Consider the following 15,467-nt stretch of genomic DNA (forward strand, 5'->3'; position numbering starts at 1 on the left):
GAAAGACAACGACAACTGAACTCAGGGACTCAGACTGCAGGCCTTGTCTACACCAGATCACATGACCCTAGTGAGTCCAATTAACTATGCCCCGTCTCAAGAGCTACAGAAAAAGCTATTCAGCCCTTTGCCTGGCATCTGCGTCAGGACTGAGTTCTATTATAGTCCCCAAAACAAGGATTCAAGTGTTTCTGTGACTTTTCCGGTTACAGAGGCACAGGCCATATGTGAGTTCACAGCTAGAGATTCCCACTCAGCGCTTTCTACCGAGCTGAGACCTCCTCTTTAAATCCTTCACCTGGGTTTACCGAGCATGACAAGTCAGAAGCCTTCCGTACCCAATGCTGGTGTTTCTAACTGACGTGCTTAGAGCTGAGCCATTATGTCAGTGAACAGTGTTTGTGCTCCAAACCGTTTCCAGACCACATATTAGCAAACAATGAGGAGGATTCAGTCCAAATGAGATCTCCGTTTCTAACACACAAGTGCACTAAATCACTTCAAAGAAATAATGTGAAGAGTAATGGATTTTATGGTCCCAATTCCACTCTTTCAGCTTTTAAATCTCATTAAAAAGTCATCAAAGCTCTTCAAAGCATACAAATTCATCTGACAGCCTCATCCCAACGTCTCCAAGCCTGGAATAACAACACTCAAGTCAGGCATCTTGATTTCCCAGTAGCCCTTCTTTTACTTTGAAATCATTTCCAAAATAACTAGCGAAAACAAACAAGCAATGATCAGATGATCTTCAGGGTCACTAGATGCTGAGAACTTGATGCGACTTCAAAGGTCTGGGTTTCCGATCTCAGGCAAGCGATGGAAAGCAAGGGTCTCCTCCACAGCGTCCGACCCCTACCACAGGGAGTAGGGGTCACTGCAGGCCCAGAGCGGGCGGGGCCACCATCCAGACTGAAAAGTCCAGAAACGCGACCCCAAATTCTGTTACTGATTGTCCTCAGAATTTTGTCACAGGAACAGAAGGTGAATGAATACAGTCAACAGCCGAGTTAAAATTTATTATGATCTAGTAAGATCAGACAGAAGTTCAGACAGGAATGAGCCAAATGAGTTTGGATTTTGGTCCTCTGACATTGTAGGCTCTTACAGTTTCAGCACATTAAGATGTCTCAATGTGTCAAATCTTAATATGCAGAAATGCAAACTGCAGGGAAGAAGTTTCGGCGTTTGTTTGGGGCATCTTCAGATGGGCAGAACCTGTGGCGTGGCCTGGGTGGGAGTCAGCAGCATATGGGTACAAGAGTCTGGCTGACTGTTCTCTAGTCTGCGCTTCGACAGCCCAGATTCCACAAAGGTTGATTTTCTGAGTCTTTTCCTTCCCAGTTTTGGCCAGCTCCAAATGTCCTCATATGCTAATTACGGCAGCTGGTGCTAACGCTTGAACCTTCAGAGCTGTGTGTTCAAACAAAGCACTTACTGAAGAAACCCCAAGGCTAGCCCACACAGGGCAAGATTCACAGCTATATTCTGTCCCAGCAGTCTTCCAGCCATGAACAGTTTGTATGCCTTCTACATGCAAAGCTCACTAGCTGGGGTGGTCTGAACAGGTATGGCCCCCATAGAGTCTTGGTCATAGGAAGAGGCACCATTAGGCGGTGTGGCCTTGTTGGAGGAAGTGTGTCACTGTGGAGGCGGGCTTTCAGGTCATATATGCTCAAGCTACACCCAGTGTGACAGTTTCCTGCGGCTGCCTGCAGATCAAGATGTAGAACTCTCAGCTCCTTCTCCAGCACCGTGTCTGCCTGTGTGCTGCCAGGCTTCCTGCCATGATGATATCGGACTAAACCTCTGAAACTGTAGCCAGCCCCAATTAAATGTTCTCCTTTATAAGAGTTGCTGTGGTCATGGTGCCTCTTCACAGCAATAGAATTCTAACTAAGACACTAACCATCCTGCAAAAGTTTCACCCCACCATGGATGGAATCAGGTTCAGGCTTGAGATTAGAACTGTGTTATCTAAGCCATAACTAGGATGCTATGGGCATCAAATCTGGATGACAGGATGGAGGGGCCTTAAGTTACTTTGTTGAGGGTCTTAGCCCTTTTGTTTTACTGAGATCCAGTGCTACTGACAGCATTTTCCTGAAGCTGATGTTTGGATCTGAGGTCATTTCTTCAGTAAGCCCTTATGTGTGAGGCACAGAAACAATTTAAAAATTTAAATTAAAAAAAAATATTTTCATTTAGGATCCTAGACAATTTTAGACTGGAATATTTCTTCTAAAGTTTTTTTAAAACCTGAACTTTCCTTAATCCATTTCTCTGCCCATACCTGTATCACTGTGGCTAAAATGAGGAGCCCCAAGCTCTGCTGAAAACCAGCCTGCAGGCTGCCATCTGCAGTTCAGCTGGCCAGCCCTTATGCTCCATGTAGGTGACAGCTGGCTGGACTTGCTGTCCACTCACAAGAGGACAGAATTCTACACCCTCTGCTAGATGCTTCCTTACTGGTCCTCAAACTACCTGGAAGGTTGAATTTTCACTGAGCTTACAGGTCTTTTCTGCTAGCTATGTTCTGTGCCCAAGCCTTGTATTTCATTACGGTAGAATGTCACTTCAGGATACCAATTTCTGCCATCGCTACTTGGTCTGTCAAAAAAACCCACACACATCTCAGTCTCTAAAACAAGCACTTCATTATTCCCCATGACTCTGTGGAATGATAAGCAGTTCTGATCCACGTGGTGTTTGTTAGGGTAGATGGAAGGAAGGTCCAGCCTGCAGTCACAGGGCTACGCTTTGGCCACGGTTGACCCAGAGCCCACCTGGGCTTCTGGCTGAGGCCCTCCCGGTGTCCTAGCGGTTCTTCCTGCTGACCGTCAATGGGGATGATTTCCAAGAGGAACTGCTGCTTCAGGTCACAGATCCCCACCTTGGATGTTGGCCCAGAAGAGTAGCAGGGACTTCCTCCACTGCTGTGTCTGTTCAGGGAGGGAGCAGGGCCCCAGAAAGAACTCTTTGAGGAATCATTTTACTCTGGTGAGTGCAAAGCAGAACTGCTGTCTGAGTGAGGTAAGATTTGGAAAGGCGGGGAAAAAACATTCTGGGAGTCCGTTTCAGGGAAAGGCACTATTGTCAGTCAAACAACAAGAAAAGCAGGTGGAGACAGGTAATGGTCATTTGGCAATTTCCTAATGAGTTTGTTAAGTAATCACACCTAATGTTCTAGATCACAATCCCTTTGCTCATTGGAAGCCCCAGCAGAAAGGCACTGAACAAATAAAACTAAATTGAATAGGAAAGACATAAGCTAAAGTTGCTGAATGAATAAATCCTGAAATCCCAACAACTACAGGGACCTTTTTTTTTTTTTAATTTCTTTTGACATAGTACCATTATGTAACTCTGGCTGACCTCACTCTGTAGACCATGTTGGCCTCGATCTCAGAGACACGCCTGCCTCTGCCTCCTCCGTGCTGGGGTTAAACTGCTCTATTGTGCCCAGCGCTAAGCCGTGGCTTTAATCTGTTTCTACCGGCCACATCATATGTTAAATTTTGATGGCAATGATCTGGTTTGGAAATGGCAATGGTCAGTGCTTTTAGTAGGCCGCTATATCGTCCACTTTGAATCTAAAAAAATTGGTTTTTGTACTTGGAGTTTTTCAGACAGGGGTTTGTTACGTAGGCTCAGGCAAACCTGGGTCTCATGACCCTCTTGCCTCCATTTCCTGACTGCTGGGATGATAGTTGTGTATAAACACATGGGCTCTAAAACATGTTTTAAATGGCAGGAGTCGGAGCTATATTATTGGAAGCATAAGTTGCTGGTGGGTGGCTAGTTCTTACAGAATGACGTAAATAAGAAGGCAAGATCAAATCCTTCATTACTTCTCATTATTTAAAAAAAATTTTTTTCTGGGCCAACTCCTCAAAACCAGTAAGAAAGGCCACAATAGCATGCGGCCACACCCAGGCCCTTCATAGTCCCTTGAAAGCTCCCCTTTCAGGCTGCCACCCAGAAAACACTGGGCATTCATCAGGGACTTCACTCTTCTCTCACGGCCTATCCTCCACAGAGCCGTCACACGGACTGTAGAAACCAGAGCCTGCTCTCTACGAAATAAATAAGGAAAAACGTTCAGAGTTCAAAGCAGCTTCTCTACACACACCAGGTAACAACCCAGGCTGCGGCTCAGGGCTCAGCTTGAAAACATTGATGGCAGGCTTCCTAAGAGACACGTAGCTGCATATACGACTCAAGGAAACATTTACAACCCTTTTCAAAGTGTAAAAAATGAGAGATTTGAGATCTGGGGTAACCAACCGGTATCCCCCCAAACCACCTAACCCACGCCCTAGCCACGCATTTAAATCCTCCCTCTGGTGTTAACATTTGTGCATTCAGTCATGGCGAGCAGGCGTGCCAGGGACCGAGCCGGAACAAGGACCATCTTATCTCTATTCTCCCAGGACTTCCAGAAGAAAATGGCATGCCTCTTCTCCAGACCTTGTACTGACCAAATGAGTCAGACGATGGGACAGACCCAGCAATCTGTGAGTGGCTCTTATGTAAACGGAAGCCCAGGGAAGGGGAGGTGTGAGGATCAGAAGGAGTACATTGGCTAGAGCCAGGAGCCCGGGACAAGGAGAATGAGAGCAAGCCTGCGGCCAAGGCAGAAAGTTTGGATATGAAACAACACAGAAATGATGGAGAGGCCACCAAAGGGTCGGAAGCAACGGAGCCCCAAATCAGTTAGAAGCTTTTGAAGACTCAGTTGGCTCTACAGCGTGGAAACACACGCCCATACCAGTGGATCTTTATCTCTAAGAGCGTCCTCAGCATGTAGCAATGACACACTCGATGCCTTGCTATCAAGTCTCTTGAACTGTGTGCTCAGAGATGGCAGACACTCTTATGACTTGTGCTGTTTCCACAACTCAGAATGATGCTGTAGCAGTGAGCGAGTGACTTCACCTCCTAGCATGTCCATGTCAAACGCTCTGCCACAGAGCTAACTTCAGGCAAATCTTGCACGATTATGAAAGAGGACTCATGTCTGCTGGGAGCAGAAATGTACAGAGCTTGCACTTCTGGCTTGCTCACTCAAGAAAGGTGCCGTTATCGTATAGAAACATGGGGTAAGTGAAAATGGGTTAAGTGAATCAACCTTGGAAACTGAGTATGTAGCTCACTTGGCACAGCGTCTACCCAGAATGGGTAGCTAGGTTTGACTCCCAACAGGGCACAGTGACATGGTGATATATGAAATCCCACCACTCGGAAGGTAGACTCACAAGGGTCAAGTTCAAGGCCTTCCTTGGCTACAAAGTGAATTCAAGATCAGCCTTCGATACAAGACACTCTGTCTCATGATCAATCAACCAATGGGACAGGGAAAAGGATAGCATGCTCAAATCAAACAGGCAGGCATGGACTCTAAATAGCTCAGAGATTATTACATTCCATCAGTCGTTAGTGATTAAACAAAACAAAACAGGATCCAATTAAACATACACATTTCTGCTTACAAAACCCACAAAGGGTGGGAAGATGACATTTTAATTAAAATAACACAGATTGAAATTTCTGCTTAACCAGTTTAAAAATATCAAAGTGATTTTTTTTTTAACTCAAAACATCTGTAAGTATGGCAACCTTTTTCTGTATTTTTTTTTTGCCCCAAGCTACTAACTAAATTGTAATAATCCCTGCCATGTGTTCACAATAGGATTGTTCATCTTACCCTATGAATGCTGGTCACCCGGAAACTCTGCGGTTAGGTTTTGATCTCAAGAATCCCTGGAGAGAAATCGTAAGCATGTTGTTATGTTCTATGCGTCCTAGGACTGCACCATCATCCCCCACAAGGTTTTCAAACTCCCAACATACCTAAACATTTTGTGAAAACAGAAAATACAACTTTTAAAAAGCATGAGTCAGAGCACACCCGCCCTCTGACCCCTCAGCTAAAGGCTGGCTGATACTGGGGGCGAGAGTCAAGAACAGTCCCATCACGAAGTAATTCACAAGCTCATTTCCTAACAGAGACGAAAACATTATATCTGAAGCACAAATCCCTGTTATATCTCTGTCTTTTTTTTTTTTCCTGTCTTTTATAAATAAAAAATATCTATGTTTCTTAGGAGGGAAAGCAGGGAAGGAAAAAAGAGTAAGTATTCGAGACAGTTTCCTCCATTGAGTTTTGTTTGGGCAGTGTACAGAGTCCAGTGTAAAAATCCACTGCATCATTTCAAGGTTTCCTTTTGAACCTTGGGGGCTCTTTCATGTTGAAAAGTCTCTGGGTGTTATTTCTGATAAAAGCATTATAAATGTGTTTATTACTAATAATTCTACAAGCATCTGTGAACTAGGCTTGTAAGGTTCCTCTCCTCCTTTCTTCCTTCCCCCTCGGGAATTGAACCTAGAACCTTGTGTGTGCTAAGTAAACACTCTACCACTAAGCTGCATCTTCTTCAGCCTCCTTCACCTGACTCTTGTGTAGAATTCTAAAATGAGAGCATTGGGCTAAAATGAAACAGTATCTTCTGTGTAATGGCAACCAATGCCCCCAAACCTGTATTATACCAATAATCCTTCCTGTAAGCAGACTATCAGCTGATTTCTGAATGAATTAGGAATTACTGAAACCACATTAAAAAACAAAACAAAACAAAATAATAAAAAAAAAAAAAACAAGAAACCTAAAACTTCACTAATTCCACACATAAAAAGAATCTTGCTGTTGCTTTACTTTGCCTGATTTTAAAGTTAGGTTGAACCATGTCAACTAGCAAACCTCATTCCTCATCTCTGTTCACATTCACCAAAACCAGAGATGCAGGCTGTTGAACAGGCGTAGGCCTCAGCGGAAGCTCTCACAGCAACTCCTTGTCATCTCAGGGTGAAGCCATTGCTGCCAACTGAAAGCAGCAGGGCGACGCGGCTCAGTTTCCTTATCCAGGATAAGTGAATCACTCAGACTAATTCTGGAAACTGTACCCGAGTTATCCTCTTTTTTCCTCCTCAGCAGAACACAAAAGTACCGAGCTGGGAGAGTGAGATGTGAAAATCCGAAATGGCGGCGCTGCTTAGAATAGACTAAATCATGCACTTCAGGCAGGATGAAACGGGGACAAAGACTGTCACAGTGATTCTGACAGGCCAGCTGCAGAGACAGGCGGCCGCATCTCTGCTCCCCAGTGCGCTATTGCTAATAGAATAAGTTACCAAACCAGCTCCATCTAGACCTGGCAGAGGCAGTGTATTTGAACTCAGCCCCTGGGCCTGAGTGTGCTGAGAAGTAGCTGAGAATGCTCCCTCTGGCCTTCCCAAAGCCCAGTCCAGAAATTCCTTTTAAGGGTAAGGAAGATAATCCTCATTGTCTAGAGCGACCTGGGATTAAGGGTCAGCTTTCTGACAGAGAAACCACAGGCTGTGACTGCGGAAGGGGAGGAGCCTAGCTGCTCCTGCCCTCGCCCTCCTCTGGCCATCTGGGATGGCAGGCACTCCTGTGCACTCCTGTGGACAACTGCATAGCGCAGCGACACAGTTCTGGGATTTCAATCCAGGCTTTCACGCCGCTTGACTTTGTCTTGTAGTGACAGGTACGAAAGAAAATTGTAAGATCAAAGATGGAGCAAAAAATCAAGAACTTCTCTCTCTTTTGCTGTTGGCCCCAAGGCTGTGACCATGCGAGGCAAGCTCTACTACTGAGGTGCAACACCAGCCCAGAGCTCACAGTCTCCATGGTCTAAAGCCCAATCCTGTAACATCACCCACACCCACTGCGTTCCAGCGACGGCAGGAATCACAGCACCATCCTCTGTCTTGTGCAATCAGGAGGCAGAGGCAGGCGGACCTCTGGCTGAGAGGCCATCCTGGTCTACCTCCTATCACCTCACTCTTGAGGTCTGCTGGCATCCCCTCTGTGGGCTGCACCGAACCCTGCTGCCTAACTTTCTGGCTCTGTCATATCTTCCTGGGACACACAAAAATTTCTCCCACAAGGCTTTATGGTGCATGTCAAGCTAATGCTTCCAGTTCCTTGTGGACTACTGTAATTAAGTCTCTTATTTATCTGGATCCCAGGGATCTATGCCAGAGTATTTTCGATGCCTAGATGAAGGAGCACTGCCAGAGGGAGATATGGAATGCTGCTGTGATTTCCTTCTGGTCAGCTGGGATTCTGAAAACTGGCAAAAGGGGGAGTTCAAAGGGCTTTTTTTCTGCTGAACTGTTCCCATTCGGCTCTTGGCTACTCCGTTTAAAATATTTTGATGGGGCTGGAGAGATGATTCAGTAGTTAAAAGCACCGACTGCTCTTCCAGAGGACCTGGATTCAAGTCCCAGCAACCACATCATGATTTGTCACTATAATTCCAGTTCCAGGGGACCAGATGTCCTCTTGCCCCTGCACACACGTAATTCCCAGACAAACAATCTGGCAAAAATACTCAGACGTATAAAATAATAAAATTTAACTGTGAAGAAATATGGAGAAACAGTCTGACTGAGTGACAAATGTTTAGGCAATGCCGGGTAGCCCTAAGAACAGGTGGAGGGTCACACTTTGTGACTTCATGATGCCAGGATTTCATTACCCAGTTAGGGACCAGAAGTATGGAGACTGCTCGGCTCTCAGAGAGAGCAGAGTTTGGGCACACCTTCAGTGTGTGAGGCAGAGAAAGGACGGGGCGGCCACGACAAGGCCTGGGCATTCTCACCAGCCCACAGTGGGTGCAGTCATCAGAGGCAAAGCCTCACCCTCCAGGAAGCATACTTGCCAAGTTGCCCCTAAACATGACATCTCAGGGGCCCAAATGCAGAACTGCCGTCAAGCTCAGCGTGACTGCTGCATTATGATGACAGCGAGTCATTTTGAATCAGTGCTGGGCCACTGGATAAAGGCCACAGCCTTCCCACGTGACCTTAACATCTGACACACTAGGGTTTCATAATTACTCTTTTGCTTTATTGGCCTTGCGACATGTGGAAGGAAATGCTGGGATGAGACCAGAGTGTACTGTCACCCAAACCAGGATGCTGTCTGTCATGCTAAACTGTGCTCAGCTCCCAGCCTGTCTGCTTCCTTCAAGACCGTACACTCTGGGAGCGCAGGAACCTTTCCTGTCTTCCCAGGGCCTGCACACACTCTTTGTTCATAAACATTGTAATGCCACAAACCTAGGAACGAAGATCAAGCTGACGGTGTCCCGTGTCCTCAGGACACCTTTGGTCTCTTAGAGCAAATTACTTCTGACGTGGTCACTGTGAGGGCGGCTGTGTCTGCTACAGCACACTCTTGAAAGAATGCTAAACAGCAAAGGTCACAAACTGCACTGAGCCTAAGGTTGAGCTTAAAGTGTTGATTCCAGCTCACAAAAGACACTTCAAATGCGCACTACTCCCCAACTTCAGGAATTTGGCAGCCACACCACAGGCCACCGATATTACACTGCTGTTAAACGGCATCACAAATGGCTGGTGACGGGTTCGGCTGCCTCGGCCTTTGAGCTGTTAGAACTGAGAGCTCAGGGTGTAGGGCAAGGCCTAACTACCACAGCCTCAACAACTACCTGCTGTGTGGAAGGAGATGCTGGGAGACGGCAAGGCATGGGTATCCATCTACTGTATTCTCAGTGTGGTTAGGAAAGGCAGAGTTTATTAGTCACTTCTCTGTTCTTGTGATAAAATACCACCGCAGAGGCGACTTGAAAAGGAGGGAGTTTATTTGGGCTTATGGTTCTAGCTGGTATGGTTAGGAGTCCATTGGGGTGGGGAAGGAAGGCAGCAAGTATCAGGCAGGGCAGGAAGTGCACACAGTAAGCAAGCGGGGGAGAGCAAACTCCAAACAGGCAAGGCCTGAGGCTCTCTGAGGCTATCCCGTGACAAACTTTCTCCTAAACTTCCTGGGAGACACTTCTACACAGATTGTGACCTCGCTCTCTGCAAGCTACAGACCTTTTGGAAGGAAACAGGATCTGTTTTACAAATGAGACCCGAGTGGCTCTATCTGGCCCACGGCTCAGCAGTTCATCTAGTAAAACAGACAGGAGGCACTTCCACGTCCTTCCTGCCTGCTTATTAAGTAATTAAGATTGACATGATAGACAGCCAGAGCAAGAAGGCATGCTGCGTATACAACATCACACCAAGGACATCTACCCTCTACTCTGATCAAAGTGAATAACCCACTTTTAACCGGCATTGAAATATATATACATGCTTCGCTTCCAGGTGTATCTGTTTAGATCCAGTTAATGCAGTTAACTTCGTGCCATGCACTTAAGTACGAACTTTCTTTCTGAATGGGTCGATACGGGAGCTCCACATGCCCGTTCCTTCATCTGGGACAGTGAGTAGAAGGGAGGCGGCAGGATGGCCAAGGGCGTGGCTTAACATCCACTTCTACTGGCTGGATCATAAGCTAAGTATCAACTGTTTAATCCACGAGACACTTTATTACAGCACAAAGGACGGCTTTTTACCTAATGGGACTGTCGTAACAGTTAAGTGCGGCAACTGTCACTCAAACGCTTAGCCCACCAACAGGCACAGAGTAACACCCGCTCTTCCCAGCACGCAGGGAGGCAGAGGTACACAGATCTGCATGGCCGTCAGTTCGAGGCCAGCCTGCTCTACAAAGTGAGTCTAGGACAGCCAAGGCTACACAGAGAAAGCCTGTGTAGAAAAAAAACCCGAAACAAAACAACAACAAAACCCATAAATAATCAAATAAAAAAAAGTAACACCCAACATTTTAATTTGTTAACACAATAGTAGTTTTATAACAAACCAGTCTTTTGAAAGGTTGGCTTCTTGAACTGCCCTGCAAATAATTGGCCTTGACTCTGGGGACCTACGTTAGAAACTTCAAAGACATACTCCCAATATGGCCCTAGTTATCCAAAAACAAATGGAAACATACCTTTCTCAATTATTTATTCCATGGACCAGGGTGTTATGAAGCCTAAACAAAACCAATACACTGTGCTGTAATATTTAAGGCGTTAAACCAGTCGTTTAATGTCTGTTGCTGATGAGCCGGATGTGGCCAGCACTGAAAGTCTACCATCAATGAAAAACAACAAAGCACAACATTGTCATCAGGGGCTGCGAGAGGGCTAAGCTGACAACACACACGGACGAGGCGGGAGTCCAGACCCGCAGTGCCCACTCACAGTTGCGGTGCCCGCAGCACAGACAAACTCCCCGCAACCTCATGGCCAGCCAGGCTAGCTCAACTGCTACGTTCCAGGTTGAGGGAGAAACCCTATCTCAAAACATAAAACACGAGTGATGGAGGAAGACACCTGACACAGACCTGTACCCACCTCCAACGTGCACATATAAACACACATACACACCCACACAAATAAAAGCTCTCATGAAGATGGCACAAGGCGATGAGCTTAACAGCAGTGAATTTTACACCTGCAAATGACTGAAATAAGTTTTACCTTTTGTATATTTTACCAAAAACAGTCACCCAGAATAAGAAAACTATTCTTACTGCAATCAACACAAAAGAATTTACACAAGTCAAATATAATCAGCCTCAATGTCCCAGGAAAGATAACATGTGAAATTACTTTAAATATACCAAACTTTCTTTACCCATGGTGGATATGTTACTATAATTAACTATAATTTTCGATCATCAGTTTATTTGTAACCTTTAATTAGAAGAATTTGGTTAAGCATGATAATGTGATTCCACAAATTTATCCAGAAAACACTTAGGATCTCTTTCTCCCCCGCCCCAATGTGTATGGACAAGTCTCCTCACTGGGTCACTGTTAACAGCTCTTTCTAGGTAACACAGGAAGGTCGCAGACCCCTGCCCGGCATTTCAGAGCATCTAAAGGCAAAAGTAGACTGCTCGGTTTTTATTTATAAATCTCTGTATTTTTTATCCCTAAGTCCTAGGGGCCAAGTGCTGACTCAGCCGGTCCTCCTCTGCAAGCCCGCTTCCCTTACTGGAGGCTGGCTTCCCACGGCAGCAGGGGAGGACACAGGTCCTGGAGCACACCCCAGGCCCACCTCCACTGCCATCTGTGTAGGGCCCACCCTGGTCCTCCATCTTCTCCCCATCTTCCCAGCTTTCACTTTGTCTCACTGGCCTCCTGGCCTCCAACATGTGGAAATCACTCCAGGGGGCAAAAGCAAAGGGATCTCCTGTGAGGCCAGCCAGCTCTGGCTGGTGCCTGGCTGAGGGATGGCCCAGCACAAAAGATGGAAGCAACACGGCTCAGGTCACAGCTTTATTTACACAGCTTTGGTTCCAAGGAAACAAAACAGCAAATGTTTCCCCTGGCGCCCTGTAACATTTAAGCCCTCCTACAAAGCCAAAAGGAGCCTCTGAAAAGGCCCTGAGGCCCAGGATTCCTGGCAAAGAAAGAGAGAAAAAAATCAGTGTGGTTAAACAGGAACTGAGTACAGGGTTCTGTCAAATCTACCTTGTGATGGCAGGTGAACAGTTTCAGTAGCCGGAGGAGAGGGTAGATAGTGGGCCAAGAGATCGAAGGCCCACAATTCCCCACTCTCAGTCCTGCTCACCTAGCCTTCCGAACCCAGACAAGACCTTTCACCACACTGCCGGGAGCCAGCACGCTGCTTTCATCAGCTACTCTTTTCCTGGGAAGTGTAGGAAGCAAAGCACTGGACTAGAGCCACAGAGAAACAGGTCAACTCTGAGTGCACACGCTGTCCCGTCACGTGGGCCTCAGTCAGTGTCCACTTTTGCCTTGAGGTCGAGTCAGTGCCTCGTGTTCTCCATTTGATGAATTCGGCATCTAGTAGCCAAAAGCCCGCAGCCACTGACTTCTCCGAGGGCACAGCGGAAATGTTTGGCGTGCATTTAGGGTACACATGACAGTCTTTTTCTGATAGCACTTTTAAAAATGTATTTATTTAAATTTATTTTTTAAAATAATTTATTCACTTTACATCCTGATTGTGGCCCCCTACCTTGTCTCCTCCTGGGCCCACCTACCCTCCCTCTGTCTTCTCACCCATCCCCCTCCCCTAGTCCTCAAAAGGGGGAGACCTTCTCCCGTATCATCTGACCCTAGCCTATCAGGTCTCATCAGGACTGCCTGCCTCTTCTTCCAAGGTTGCCGCACCAGGGGCAAGTGATCAAAGAGCAACCGAGTTCATGACAGAGGCAGCCCCTGCTCCCCTTACTTGGGCACCCACATGGAGTCTTTCCCATCAACAGGAAGACGACGGGCCGGGAGGTGGCTCAGCCACATCACACATCCACACAAGACCGAGGGCGTCAGAAGTTCCAGCTGCACAGATGAGCAGAGACGACAGGCTGCACAGACGCCTGCTCCCTGCTCCAGGGCTCGGCAGGACTCCATGGCCCCACAGGGGGAGAAGCCACGGCCCCTCGGGGCATGTCAGTTTTCATGGTTGTCCATGAGACAGAACTTCCTTATGTGGAAGCCTCACACATGACTCTTAAATGAGGGGACCCTCACCTGGACTCGCTTGGTCTCCTGCCGCTGACTGGAGTTTCTCTATGTGCAGCAGATGACTGCTAAGAAAGATGCTCCTCCTTAGCAGCCAAATTTAAAAGGTGAAAAGGCTGTCCCGAGAAAGTGAATTATTTTCCTGTTGCACCCCCAGAAGGAACAGTTTCCTATTTCTATTTGACACCATCTGTCTTTATTGAGGAGCTTTAGCCATTCAGGAAATGCCGCCATGGAGTCATGCCGGCTGAAAGACAGGCAGGTAGAAAAGAGGAGTCACAGCTGCCATCAACTTGTGTCACACCCCAAAACACAGCCACCAAGAGAAAGTGAAAGAATGTCATATCTTGCTTTGCATGGACTCTGACGCCGTGTGACAACGAATCAGGGCCAAAGTTCTGAGTGTGAAGCCTTGTCCAGGCGATGAGGGAATGGGATGGCCCAAGGTCAAAGCCCTGGGAAGGAGTTTGTGCTCTGGTGAGAGAAGACACAGTGTGCGACAATGAAGAAACTGACACACGCGTGTCTTGAGTGTGTAACATCAAGTGGGGGGTGATGTCAGTGCAGCGTGCGCAGCTGTGCACAGCTGGGGCTGAAAGGACAGAGAAGCAGGGGCACACTCCTGAAGGACTCCTAATAGACGCCAGGCGGGACCAGGCAGCACTGGGCACACCACGAAGAACTCAAACTCAGAACGGGAAGCCAAAGTGAGCTCAGGGTTAACAGATACGGAACAGTGGAATTTTTCAGACAAACACCATGAAGATAAGAATTAAAAAAAAGTAGATTAGGGTCAAATATTAAATAAAGTCTCAAATGTCAAGATAATAAATTTTTAGAATGCAATCCAAGTGCCGAGCATAACAGATATGTGAAATAGCACTTTGGGAACTAACAAAGATTTTCACAAGCAGAAAAGAATTCAGACTGGATCCCACACGTTGTAAAAAGTCATTGAGCAATGGAAAAATGGAAGACTGTCTCAGAGAACACACTACATTTCAGGATATTAATTTGAAAACATTCATTGGTGAAAGCCTGACAGAGCAGGAAGCCCAATTTTATATTAGAATACATATCTGATAACCTCCAGAAGCAAAACATAAATGGACTTCACAATGGATGTTCCAAGTACTTATTAAAAAAATCAAATTTCCAGATTAGCCTGGCAAATGATGCAACTACACAAAGCAATTAGATTGTGAGGAAGCAGAATTTTCCTGAAAGTCTTAACTGGTTTTTAAAATTACTTTTAGTAGAAGTGGATTTGGTAGGTTGTATTTTAGACCAGAAGGCAACTGAATACCTCAGTAGAATTAAACATTTTGCCATACAAATATCACTTTAAAATAAATAGCCAAATATTTCATGCAATGCTTTACCACGAGTGAGCAGTCATTAAATGCACACACAAAAGGACGCCGGTGCTTGCCATGGCCATGAGAGCTCTCTGATAAACAAGTTGCCACCTTAATACACTGGGCTATTGGTCATTAGACAAATTAGGCCTTATGTCACTCACCCTACAATCAAACCTGCTGAAAAAATCAAATTACAATTACGCTAATTACGGACCAACACTTCACTTGTTTCACAACTGGTGCCTAATCAAACAGTTCTGTGGAAGAGATGACATCACCACACGGAACCTAATTAACTTCATTGCCAAGTAGGATAGTAGGATCTTTTTTTTTCTTTCCCTTTTCTTTTGAGTTTAAGCAACTGTGGTTGGGGCACAGCTCTGCCAGTAAAGAACCCACCAGGCAAGTACTCCTTAGCTAAAAAAAAAAAAAAAAAAAAAAGCCAGAAACAGTGAGTGGCCTTCAACCCCAGTGCTGGGAAGATGGACACTGGAGAATTCGGGGTTTTCCGGCCTGTCAGTTAGCTCTAGGGTCAGTGACAGAGCCTGTAAGCTCAGAAAATAAGGTGGTGAGCAACTGAAGAAAACACCAGACATTGGCTTCTGTGGGTGTGGACTTAAACACACACACACACACACACACACACACACACACACACACACACACA

General features: G+C 46.2%; 1 protein-coding gene across 2 annotated transcripts in view; it reads right to left on the reverse strand.

Annotated features, from left to right (window-relative positions):
• The window catches only part of Lrrc8b (leucine rich repeat containing 8 VRAC subunit B), a 49,006-nt gene that overhangs the window by 15,833 nt on the left and 17,706 nt on the right, over nucleotides 1–15,467 (reverse strand). Inside the window, exon 1 of one of the 2 annotated variants that reach the window (XM_055605522.1) lies at nucleotides 5,708–5,766. The exons of the other annotated variant lie outside the window; for it this stretch is intronic. The gene's annotated coding sequence lies outside the window, so the exon portion shown is untranslated. Of the gene's footprint in view, nucleotides 1–5,707; nucleotides 5,767–15,467 lie in introns of those variants that run through there. 2 annotated transcript variants of the gene reach the window in all.

Source organism: Psammomys obesus, unplaced genomic scaffold, assembly GCF_907164565.1.
Source record: "Psammomys obesus unplaced genomic scaffold, mPsaObe1.curated_primary_1811, whole genome shotgun sequence".
Classification (NCBI taxonomy): domain Eukaryota; kingdom Metazoa; phylum Chordata; class Mammalia; order Rodentia; family Muridae; genus Psammomys; species Psammomys obesus.